Below are 13,530 nucleotides of genomic sequence, written 5' to 3'. Positions count from 1 at the left end.
ACTACGAATAACTTTCATGTTCAAAAAGGAGCAGGAGGAAGCATGCGCTTATTCAATCCCACCCCCTTTCCACTATCTAGTAATCAATATGTTTTTTAATGTATTAATTATATGTGTATCTATCTATATACATATACATATGTACATACACATATACATACATATACAGTGGGGCAAAAAAGTATTTAGTCAGCCACCGATTGCGCAAGTTCCCCCACTTACAATGATGACAGAGGTCAGTAATTTGCACCAGAGGTACACTTCAACTGTGAGAGACAGAATGTGAAAAAAAATCCATGAATTCACATGGTAGGATTTGTAAAGAATTTATCCGTAAATCAGGGTGGCAAATAAGTATTTGGTCACCTCAAACATGGAAAATCTCTGGCTCTCACAGACCTGTAACGTCTTCTGTAAGACGCTTTTCTGTCCCCCACTCGTTACCTGTATGAATGGCACCTGTTTGAACTCATCATCTGTATAAAAGACACCTGTCCACAGCCTCAAACAGTCAGACTCCAAACTCCGCCATGGCCAAGACCAAAGAGCTCTCGAAGGACACCAGGAAAAGTATTGTAGACCTGCACCAGACTGGGAAGAGTGAATCTACAATAGGCAAGCAGCTTGGTGTGAAGAAATCAACTGTGGGAGCAATCATCAGAAAATGGAAGACATACAAGACCACTGATAATCTCCCTCGATCTGGGGCTCCACGCAAGATCTCATCCCGTGGGGTCAAAATGATCATGAGAACGGTGAGCAAAGATCCCAGAACCACACGGGGGGACCTGGTGAATGACCTGCAGAGAGCTGGGACCAAAGTAACAAAGGTCACCATCAGTAACACACTACAACGGCAGGGAATCAAATCCCGCAGTGCCAGACGTGTTCCGCTGCTGAAGCCAGTGCATGTCCAGGCCCGTCTGAAGTTTGCCAGAGAGCACATGGATGATACAGCAGAGGATTGGGAGAATGTCATGTGGTCAGATGAAACCAAAGTAGAACTTTTTGGTATAAACTCAACTCGTCGTGTTTGGAGGACGAAGAATACTGAGTTGCATCCCAAGAACACCATACCTACTGTGAAGCATGGGGGTGGAAACATCATGCTATGGGGCTGTTTTTCTGCCAAGGGGACAGGACGACTGATCCGTGTTAAGGACAGAATGAATGGGGCCATGTATCGTGAGATTTTGAGCCAAAACCTCCTTCCATCAGTGAGAACTTTGAAGATGAAACGAGGCTGGGTCTTCCAACATGACAATGATCCAAAACACACCGCCCGGGCAACAAAGGAGTGGCTCCGTAAGAAGCATTTGAAAGTCCTGGAGTGGCCTAGCCAGTCTCCAGACCTCAACCCCATAGAAAATCTGTGGCGGGAGTTGAAAGTCCGTGTTGCTCGGCGACAGCCCCAAAACATCACTGCTCTCGAGAAGATCTGCATGGAGGAATGGGCCAAAATACCAGCTACTGTGTGTGCAAACCTGGTAAAGACCTATAGTAAATGTTTGACCTCTGTTATTGCCAACAAAGGTTATGTTACAAAGTATTGAGTTGTATTTTTGTTATTGACCAAATACTTATTTGCCACCCTGATTTACGAATAAATTCTTTACAAATCCTACCATGTGGATTCATGGATTTTTTTTTCACATTCTGTCTCTCACAGTTGAAGTGTACCTCTGGTGCAAATTACTGACCTCTGTCATCATTTTAGGTGGGGGAACTTGCACAATCGGTGGCTGACTAAATACTTTTTTGCCCCACTGTATCTGCAAGACCTTAAAAAGGCCAAGGGCCATCCCTGTGCAGCCCCTCAATCCCTCCCGCCCCTCCTGGTCACGAAGCCCCTTTGTGTGTCCCTGCTTTCCGTTTTCAGTCTAACATCTGTATGCTAATGCAGCTGAATGGGAATAAACTGGAATCAGCCTGGGAGCGAGGGTGAGGGGTGGCTTCCCTGTGTGTGGACAGATATGGGTGGATAAAGTGATTTGGGAGAATTCAGCAGCAGGGAAGGGTTTGTGCTGAGCTTAGAGAGAAAAAGAAGAATTATTGGTTAACGGGGGAGCTTAGGAGGGAATGGATGGGCTTGGGCTGTTTCAAGGAGGTGTCCTAATAAGCAGATGGCTCTCATCAAATATCCTGAAATGCTCACAAAAATTAAACAGCAAACTTAGATAACTTAGAAGCATAAATACGTTTCACCTGTGATGCTGAGGCACAACTGTGTATTTTTAAGTTAAGAATGTTATTTGGCTGCTGGAACTGGACTGTGAGTTCAGAGGAACTGAGGCTCTCATTAAGCAAACAAATGGCTCAAGTCAAAAATCCATGTGGGAGGTAGATTTGCTTAAGTCATGTTGCTTCAGTTGCTTGAGACCTGACATTTAAACACCAGTTACTAAAGTGCTTTCATAACACTGAGAAATGTATGTTGACGATGGTTCTCGGTATTTACTTAGACTGCACATGTAGTAGTAGTAGTAACCCTGTTAAGCTGTGACAAATGCAATTCTGCAGGCTTTCCTTACATTTTCACTCTCTTTAGAAGCTACGGGCACATTGTCATTAAAGATGTTTGTCTGTCCACTATTTATCTTCTAAAACGGGAAAGTTTCCTTGAACTCATAAAAACTGGATTTAATATAACTTCTATATGATAAAATCCAAAGTGATATAGTAAAAAGATACAATTAACACTGTATTTCATGTGGCATAAAACAAGTCTGTAAAAAGCTGTTGCTAAACTGGCCACTGGAAGACTTCCTGGTGTCTTTAATGAGTATTCTTTTTCCATTCATAAGTTGTAGGCTGTTAGATATTTAGAATAATCAACTATTTCATCCATTTGTGTTATGATAATTTTTTCATCACAAAATGCAGTCAGGGCTGGACTGGACAAAAAATCATCTATTTTTTATCCTTGTGACCCATCATTACCCCTCTCTGTCTCTCTCTCTCTTGATTACCAGTCCAGCCCTGTAGCAGTGGACTGGAATAAAACAATGTCCATGACATCAAAGCGAGAATGTCTTTTGGCGTCCACGCCCATTATCTTGACTCCTCTCCTTCCTATCTCATCCATTTGTATCCAATGGGGGAGTGGCAAATACATGTGGAGAGGAGATGAGGAAAGGAACTGAGGATGTACAATCTGAGAAATAAGAAGAGCACACATGGTCTCTCCTCCTGGCTCCAAGCCCACTCACCTGCCTCCCATCATCTCAGCTTATGCAATATACTCTGTCTTTTGAACCAGCTCTCACCAGACTCTTCTTTTCTGTTACAAAAGATTGCAGACTACAAACTTAACACACATCAATTACAGTTCCAATTTTTCACCCCCAGAGTCCCTATATTTCAAAGCCTCTTCAGAATCAGAATCAAAATACTTTATTAATCCCTAAAGAAATGATGACAACCGGCATGCAGCCTGTTTCAGTTGCCCTGCCTTGATTCCATCTGATTCGTACCTCTGTAACAAAAGATCCTTAAGTAATAGTATTTAAGATGCAAAACCTCTGAGGAACATTTCTAGCTATTAGCTTTTGACTCCCTTTGTTGGTATTTAATAAACACAACAAAAAGTGTTTTTATAGCATTTGTTACTTTTCAGTATATTAAACAAAAGTTTCCCTAAAAGTTCGACCAAAACATGCTGAAGTCCACGGCACTGAAAATAAGAAGGCCAAATAAAAGGTCACTGCTTTAGTGTCCACGTTCCTTTATAACCCCAAGCATGTCAAAGTTCATAGTCATTTGTTCTCAGAGCCATCAGACTCTGGAGCTCAAACGGAGAAATCGATCCTCTAGTGTTCCTGTTTCTGTTTGTGTTATACCTCCTCACACATGACCTCCACAGAGAAGAAGCAAAGTTTTACTGCTTACTTAGAAATGCTTGAATGCTGGCCCCGGGTTATCCGTTAGACCTGGCACACTCTGGTCAGTGGGCCAACAGCTTTAAGTGGCCCCAAGATTCAGAGTTACAGGACTGTCCAGTTTTTACTAAGTTGCACATTGGAAACTTTGGAACAGCCTCCTCAAGTAGTCAATAGTTTAAATGCATCACAAACAACATCTTTAGTCGGATTCTATTAATTTTAGCTGTATGTGCCTAATAAATGACGACTAAGTGAACATGTTCGAAGCAAGTACTCATTTCTACCCGTAGACATAAACTCAACACACAACATTAAGCTAGAAGAGTGTTTTGGCAGCTCCCTCTACAGGTCCTCTTGCTTTTTTCAAGATGTTAGGAGGTTAAGAAATGCCTTCAGTTTTTACTACTGCACTTTTCATTGCATTATCTAAATTTTTATTTCGATTTTTTTTCTAATCCCTGCTGCCAGTATCTGTAGGCATTACTAACCAGTACAGATATTTTGGTGAATGCATTTTAATACAAATCGTTTTAGCCAACAAATATCAAACCTGTACCTATACTGTGGTAAACATACTGAGCTTGAAATCGGGAATTAGGATTCATTTACTATTCTTAAACTCAAAGCTACAACAGCATTCACGAGACAAAAAAAATGTCCTGAATTACAAATCATATATCTCAAGGTTTCCATGGTTATCTTTGTTGGTAGCGTTTTAAAATGAAGAAAGGGCAGCTGTCAGCAGATACTTAATTTCCACATTCAAGTCTGCAAAAGTGAAATGGAGAGACTTACTGGATGAGATGTAGGGAGGCAGTGCCATCTAGTGTACGCTTTAGTGAGGTACAAAATTATATGAGGGAGTTGGGGATCCTCTGTGTGTGCGTCATAAAAACGCAATCATTCATCTTCCAACTGTATCTTTCTGTTCTGGCTTTAGAATCATAGGTTGTTTACTGATCTGTACTTTGGGAGTCATGCTGTTGTGATACTGGGGAGAAAAGGGTAAGGTTTGATAGACTAAACCATTACACACAAAACTTGAAAAACCTAAAGAGTGTGTGAGACTAGCTGTGTTGTTCAGCAATAAACTCATCTACAAATGTGTTAGTAAAGAGTGACTTGTACTTCTGTCCCATTAAGCAACGGTTTAACAAATTTCACTGCAAACTATAAAAGGAATCTGGATTTAAATAGAACATAGCAGTGATGGATTAAGTGCAGGAAACACTAGTATAAGGTGTCTATGGAACAAATCTCCTTCAACGTTCAAAATGACCAAAGTGAGGACTACAGGCGTTTCTCTCAGTTGGTTGTGTTCAGGGAAAAAGCAGCTAAATACACTGAGACTGCTCCACATTGTTAGTGAGTTAACTCTGGATATCTGTAGGTTTTGTCAAACTTGGAGTGAACAAATGCAGAAAAAACAGTAAAAGATGCAGACAGTGAAAGTCTGGTTTATTTCATGAACACAGTGAAACATTTTACAGTCCACAGAGCAAAGTAGCATACATGATAAATAGATACACATAACACGGACGGTGAGAAGTAAAACTCATCGTCTTACCACATGTTATATTCTGTAAACTTAAAATAAACCACAGAAATTAGAGTTTGGTGTTTTATAGTCACCTATTAAAAACATGAGTCAACATTACTGAAGTGACACTTTAATGATGCTTCATATCACAGTCTTTAGGATGATAAAACTTGTTTTCTCATTAGCAGATGTCTGCGCTGTCACTTGTCATGAAAATGTCCTGAGCCAGGGTTCAAGCTTCCTCTTCAATTACCATTGATCATTAATAGGACACACAAAAGATTTGTCGCATTATCCCCATAAATAAAATGCTTTTATAGAAATCATTGTGACACAAATATTTAGATTCTTGATTCACAATGTGCCTGAACTCAAAATCTTTAGAGTTTCATAATTTTAAATTACCGCAAAGAATACATTTATACCATTGTATGAGCTACACTTCTTGTAAAAAATAAACTGATGCGTTTGAGAAAAGCTCCTGCTGTGACCTTCCTTCTGTGTGGCACACACACTCTCACACACACACACACACACACACTCACACACAGAGGGGGGAGATCATTAATACAAAGGATTGGAGCCGGTTTTTTGGATTTTCACTTGTTGGCTTTAATATGAACAGTCACATAAAATTCATTCCAATTTTTTGCCTTTGCTTCAATTAAGATGTTTCTTTAAATCTACAACACCTTCCTTTTCAAAAAGTTTACTGACATAGTAAAGAAGTAGCTAGGGAACTCAGTAAGTATGAGCAGCAATAGCTTAGGGACACTTTCTCCAATAAAGAGGAATTAATCATCTGCTGTTCATCAAAAAGTGCCATTAAAAACAATTCAGCAGACCCTCAAAAAAAGTGCCATTACATTACTACTCCTGGGGATCCCGCAGGCAAATGGGAACCATGAAGAGGTAGAGTTGGATGTCTCGAGACTGGTCTTGGTCTCGAGACCACTTTTACGTGGTCTTGGTCTCGTCTTGGTCTCGACGGACTTTTGTCTTGGTCTCGGTCTTGGTCTCGACGGACATTTGTCTTGGTCTTGTCTTGGTCTCGACGGACTTTTGTTTTGGTCTCGGTCTTGGTCTCGCTGTTTCTGTCTTGCGTTCTCAAATCGACATAGTGTTCGGGAGATTTGGAGTCAACCATAAGCGGAGCGGGGGGGGTGGCTTACTGGGCTTAAGCCCGGGTCATTTTTTCAGAAGCATGGGGTCTTTTGGAGTGTAATTTTTTAGTTAGATGCCTGACTGACAACTGTATAAAACAAAAACAACACACGAAGCACAGAGCGCACCGTCGTAAATTCCCCCTAATTTTGGTATGATCCGAGCTCAGGCACTAGGCGACTGAGCACAGCACCCATGTGAGCGAGGGGGGAGAAGCTGCTGGCCTGGCTGCGAGTTTGCTGCAGACAGAGGAGAGCTTAAGTTTGACCAGGTACCAAAGCAAATCATTCGTACTGAACTAATAATGTAAATATGACGGTGTATCACGAAAGATTGATATCAAACTGATCACTTGGTTGCGTTACTTGCTCTTCGAGTGAATCAACAAATGGATAAATAAAAAGCCGAACAGCAATGCTGATTTTTTAGAGAGTCTTAGCTTACATTTCATATTTTCAGTTGTTACCCTCCACGGCTAAACAAACTCTCTAAATCGGTTTCAATTGTGTACTGATGTACACAACAATGGACATAAGGAGCTTCTTTCAAAGAAAAAACTCAGGTAGATGTTATTTTATATATTATGCTTTGGATGTTGTTCAGTATATCTATGCAAAACAGGAGGAATTTCAATACACAGCAGGATATTCACAGTTGAAACCAGATATTTACATACAATTTATGGAGAAAACATAAAAACTTTTTTTTACTGTTAAACATCAATTTAGAGTAAACTTTTGTTTTAGATAAATAAATGTTGAAATATCTTTTGAATTAGTTAAATGTCAGAATAAAAAGAGGGAGCTGTCTATTTTAATCACTTTCATCAAATGTAGGAGCACATGTACACTAAGTTTATTGTTAATTAATAAGAAACTCCAGACGATTCGATTCTGAGCTGAAGAAGCTTCTGATAGGTTAGTAGAGTCCATGTGAGTAAACTGGTGGCACACCTGTGGATGCATATAAGGCAAAACACAGAGCCTGTTTCTGTGACATGGGAACATCAAGAGATGTCAACCAAAACACCAGGAAAAGAATTGTGGAGCTCCATAAGTGTGGCTCAGTTTGAATACAATTTGGTGCCATTTGCAATTAAGAAATACAGATAGTTTCTCTCTTTACTCTCAAAGTTAACAAATATGTTTTTTATATTTATCAATCTAACAAAATAAACATTTAGTCTGATTTGATGTTACAATTAAAAAGTGTTTGTGTTTTTATCTGAAGAGTACATAAATATCTGGTTTCAACTGTATAGTTGATGATGTTGGTGTTTGGCTTGATTGTCAGCACAAAGAGGGAGAGAGAGGAGCAGAGAGGGAGAGAGAGGAACAGAGAGGGAGAGAGAGAGGAGCAGAGAGGGAGAGAGAGGAACAGAGAGGGAGAGAGAGAGGAGCAGAGAGGGAGAGAGAGAGAGGAGCAGAGAGGGAGAGAGAGAGGAGGAGCAGAGAGGGAGAGAGAGAATGACGACAGAACAGAGATGAACAAGAGCAGGTGAGACACACATGTTAGTCAAATGGCTGTTTGCCAAAACTCATCAGAACATGTACCTAGTGTTTCTTTTTAGATACCATTTGTTACTTTTCAAATTCTATATTTATTAAGTTATGCAGGCTTGTTTGCACAACAAGGCTACATAATTATATAAACTTTTCTCAATCTAAATATTGTACTTTGGTAGAATTAAAAAATAAGTGTAGTGCAGGTCTATGATGATTTTTTAGTGCTACTATCATCTAGTTCTGATTCTGGTTCTGTCTTGGTTACTGTTGTAGTCCTGTTTTAATTCCGGATCAGTTCTGGGTATGGTTGAATTGGGGTTTAGTCCCTGTGTCTTGATACAGGCCCGACTTTGTTCTGCCTTGTTGCTTAATTAAAAAACTAGTTTAAGGTGTCCTGCATATGTATATAGAATAGCATCTGGCTGCAGTTTAAAGACTTTTTTTGTCTCGGTCTCGGTCTTGGTCTTGGTCTCGTCTCGACTCGGTCTCGTCTCAACTTGGTCTTGGTCTTGTCTTGGTCTCGATACCATCTGGTCTTGGTCTTGTCTTGGTCTCGATACCCTCTGGTCTTGGTCTTGTCTTGGTCTCGGATTAGGCGGTCTTGACTACAAGTCTATGAAGAGGTCACTAGAAAAGCTGCAACCACCAAGTACCTGCAGAGGGTCAGGCAAGTCCTGAGAAGTCAGCTGAACGGTAAGAACAAGATCCGGGCCATCAACACCTACGCCCTGCCCGTGATCAGGTACCCAGCTGGGGTAATAAAATAAGCTGGTCAAAGGAGGAGATAGAAGCCACTGACATCAAGACTCCTGACCATGCATGGAGGGTTTCACCCCAAGTCCAGCACCCTGAGGCTGATCGCTAAGCGGAAGGAAGGGGGACGGGGACTGGTGAGTGTCAGCACCACGGTTCAGGATGAGACAACAGACATGCATGAATACATGAGGAAGATGGCCCCAACCGACCGTGTGCTCAGATAATACCGCAGGAAGCAGAAACCCAAGAATGAGGAGGAAGAGGAGGCACCATCATGGAAGGCCCCCTAGGGTGGTGGAGAATGACCGAGCTAAGATCCTGTGGGACATCCAGATACAGACGGACAAAATGGTGATGGCTAACCAACCGGACATAGTGGTGATAGACAAACAGAAGAAGACGGCCGTAGGGATAGATGTAGTGGTTCTGAATGACAGCAACATCAGAAAGAAGGAACATGAGTAGCTCAAGAAATACCAAGGGCTCAGAGAAGAGCTCGAGAAAATGTGGAGGGTGACGGTAAGAGTGGTAATCGGAGCACTAGGTGCAGTGACTCAGGAACAACATCAGAGATCTCTGTTCAGAAGAGCGCAGTCCTAGAAAAAGCTAAGATCAAGGGCTGGATCGCAGGGGCAGCAGCCCAAGCAGAGAAGCTCAGACTTCCCTCTCCCCGGCCACCTCCTCCAGCTTTTCCGGGGGAACACCAAGGTGTTCCAAGGCCAGCTGAGAGATATCTCCTCCAGCATGTCCTGGGTCTGCCCTGGGGCCTCCTCCCAGTGGGACATGCCTGGAACACCTCAACCAGGATGCGCCCAGGAGGCATCCTTGTCAGATGCTCAATCCACCTCATCTGGCTCCTTTCGACGTGGAGGAGCAGTGGCTCTACTCTGAGTTCATCCCAGATGGCCGAACTTCTCACCATATCTCTAAGGGAGAGGCCAGCTACCCTTTGGAGGAAGCTCATTTCCGCCGCTTGTATCCGCCATCTCGTCACAGGGAAGAACTGTGGGGTGATTCTTAGAAATCCCCTTTCACAATACAAAGGTCACAAGGAGTTAAGAAGGAAGGAGTTGGCATGATGCTCCCACAACAAGCTGATGTGAGTATTTACGTTCATTCACAAATGGAAAACTCATAGATTTCTTCTTTTTTTGGGCTGTATGGAAGCCCCAAACGCAATTTCATTGTTCTTGACAATGACAATAAATAAATAAATACTAATACCACAACTGTCTTATCCAGTCTCATAAAATATGTATGTGGGCTAATCAGGTTGTTAGCTTTTACTTGTTTCAAATCTGCAACGGTTATAGGCACTTATTTTCACTGTAACTCATTAAATGTACTTCTTCATATCCTTAAACGTATATTTCTATACGATTACAACCTAATACACCATTTGCTCAAAAATTCGTAATTCGTAAATTAATCTGTGCTTAGTACACAACAGCATTAGTACAAATAATGTTAAATATTCTTTCATTCTTGTCAACTCAAAAACTGTACTAAAATAAAAAAAATAAATAATGACAGCATGCATCTCGTCATAAAACTAAACATCTAATACATGAACAAAATAACTCACAAACATTCAAATTTTCATTTCCTTGAAATCAGGTTACCCTGATGTTTATATACATTCACTCAAGTGGCTCCAAAGTGTTTTCTTCAAACAGGACACCTGATAAATGGTAAATGGCCTGTATTTATATAGCGCTTTACTAGTCCCTAAGGACCCCAAAGCGCTTTACACATCCAGTCATCCACCCATTCACACACTGGTGATGGCAAGCTACATTGTAGCCACAGCCACCCTGGGGCGCACTGACAGAGGCGAGGCTGCCGGACACTGGCGCCACCGGGCCCTCTGACCACCACTAGTAGGCAACGGGTGAAGTGTCTTGCCCAAGGACACAACGACCGAGACTGTCCAAGCCGGGGCTCGAACCGGCAACCTTCCGATTACAAGGCGAACTCCCAACTCTTGAGCCACGATCGCCCCACAATATAAACGAAAAATGTTAACGATATGTTCACAGTTAATAATATCCAGAGTACCTTCAAGTTCGAATCACTGCCTTGTGGTTGTTTTACCTCAGCCAAACAATTAAGGTGTGGTTTACATCCATGTCTGTCCACTTATGATACAGTATACACATGTAGTCCGTTAAAGCCACTCACCTTTGATTACTGAATTGCATTTACTTCATCAATGAAGTGAATGCAATTCACATTTGTGCGAACATTTGTCCTTACAATATAACAGACATTGAGTCAGGATTTGTTGACTGTTTAAGTGGTGCTACATGAATCCCCCACCTGTGTGTAATCTCCCTGTGTTTCTCTGAGTGTATTTAAGTCGTGTCTTCAGCTGTAGTAGTTGCTGGTCCGTCTGTGTTTCTACCATGTTCCATTCGTGTGTTCTCCCTGCTGTCACCATCATATGCCATCATCTATCTTCCTTCATGTTCATGTTCGTGTTCAGTAGTTAGTTGTTCCCAGTATAGTTTAGTTCATTCTCCGTTTTCCGGTCTATTTTTATTTTGTGTTTAATAAACCACCTTTACGAGTGCCTGCGTTTGGATCCTCCTGTATTACTTCCACACGGCTCATCTCACTCGCCGTGACAATTGTGTGATAAACAACTAACAGCTTCCTCTTTCTGTAAGAACATACAGAATTAGAAAAAGGGGAACCTCAGCTCAAAGTTCTTAGAATAACTGTTTTATTTGTACACACACACACACACACACACAGAGCCACACAGAAAAGTATAAATAAAGCACGCAGACAGTGATGAGATGCAGGTCGTGCGTCCATGACTGCCCTCGCGAGTGAAAGACAACTGCAGTGTTTGTGTTTTCTAACTCAGGTGTCTCAAGCTGAAGAACTGTGGGGTGATTCTTAGAAATCCCCTGTCACAATACAAAGGTCACAAGGAGTTAAGAAGGAAGGAGTTGGCATGATGCTCCCACAACAAGCTGATGTGAGTATTTACGTTCATTCACAAATGGAAAACTCATAGATACCACAACTGTCTTATCCAGTCTCATAAAATATGTATGTGGGCTAATCAGGTTGTTAGCTTTTACTTGTTGCAAATCTGCAACGGTTATAGGCACTTATTTTCACTGTAACTCATTAAATGTACTTCTTCATATCCTTAAACGTATATTTCTATACGATTACAACCTAATACACCATTTGCTCAAAAATTCGTAATTCGTAAATTAATCTGTGCTTAGTACACAACAGCATTAGTACAAATAATGTTAAATATTCTTTCATTCTTGTCAACTCAAAAACTGTACTAAAATAAAAAAATAAATAATGACAGCATGCATCTCGTCATAAAACTAAACATCTAATACATGAACAAAATAACTCACAAACATTCAAATTTTCAGCATTTTTATTTCCTTGAAATCAGGTTACCCTGATGTTTATATACATTCACTCAAGTGGCTCCAAAGTGTTTTCTTCAAAACACTTTGCGCCACCAGGCCCTCTGACCACCACTAGTAGGCAACGGGTGAAGTGTCTTGCCCAAGGACACAACGACCGAGACTGTCCAAGCCGGGGCTCGAACCGGCAACCTTCCGATTACAAGGCGAACTCCCAACTCTTGAGCCACGATCGCCCCACAATATAAACGAAAAATGTTAACGATATGTTCACAGTTAATAATATCCAGAGTACCTTCAAGTTCGAATCACTGCCTTGTGGTTGTTTTACCTCAGCCAAACAGTTAAGGTGTGGTTTACATCCATGTCTGTCCACTTATGATACAGTATACACATGTAGTCCGTTAAAGCCACTCACCTTTGATTACTGAATTGCATTTACTTCATCAATGAAGTGAATGCAATTCACATTTGTGCGAACATTTGTCCTTACAATATAACAGACATTGAGTCAGGATTTGTTGACTGTTTAAGTGGTGCTACATGAATGAAACTGAACAGACCTAAAGAAGGTGTTCCTGAAATTCGGGTTTATTAGAACAGGATGAGCACAGCCCTCTCAGCACAGGGCCGACAGGACTTTTCCCCGATATGATAAATAAAACACAAAACAGCTTAAGACAGATGACTATACCAAACTTAAAGATAAAAGTGCATTTACTAGACTTGTTTTGTCAGCTCTTTCTTTTCAAAGACAGTAAGGAGCAAAATACAATTAGGAGAGCTTGTTTGGATGAAGACTTAAACTGCAAACAGCAGCTAAGTGAATAAGGAGCTGTGTCCAAAAATCCTCAGCAGTGACATCATACATCATAGTTCAAACATCAAACATCATAGTTCAAAATCCTCAGTGCACACCTTTTTTTCCTGCTGTGTCTAAATGCTCTTAGCTGTTAAAATAGAGGAAAAAGTTTGACATATATCTGTCACGGTTCTGGGTCGGTTCGACCCAGCATTTTAAGTTGGTTTTTTTTGGGGTTTATTTTTGCATTATAGAGTGTTTTGGGGTTCTCTGGTGTTTTGATTATTTACAATAGATTATATTACTGTGGTTCTGGTTTAGGGTTTTGTTCACAGGGTTTGTGTTCTCATGTTTTGTGTGGGTTTAGTTCTGTGTCTGGTCTGCGTCTTTGTGTAGTGATGTCTTGTTCCTGTTTTATTGTGAAGGTCTGCGTCTCATGTGGGTGTGTTCAGTTTACCTCCCTTGTCTCGTCTCGTTA

This window comes from Rhamphochromis longiceps, linkage group LG14, assembly GCF_057381845.1.
Source record: "Rhamphochromis longiceps isolate RC_006_pf linkage group LG14, R_longiceps_female_GT1.1, whole genome shotgun sequence".
NCBI lineage: Eukaryota > Metazoa > Chordata > Actinopteri > Cichliformes > Cichlidae > Rhamphochromis > Rhamphochromis longiceps.
Note: the sequence above shows the minus strand (reverse complement) of the source record.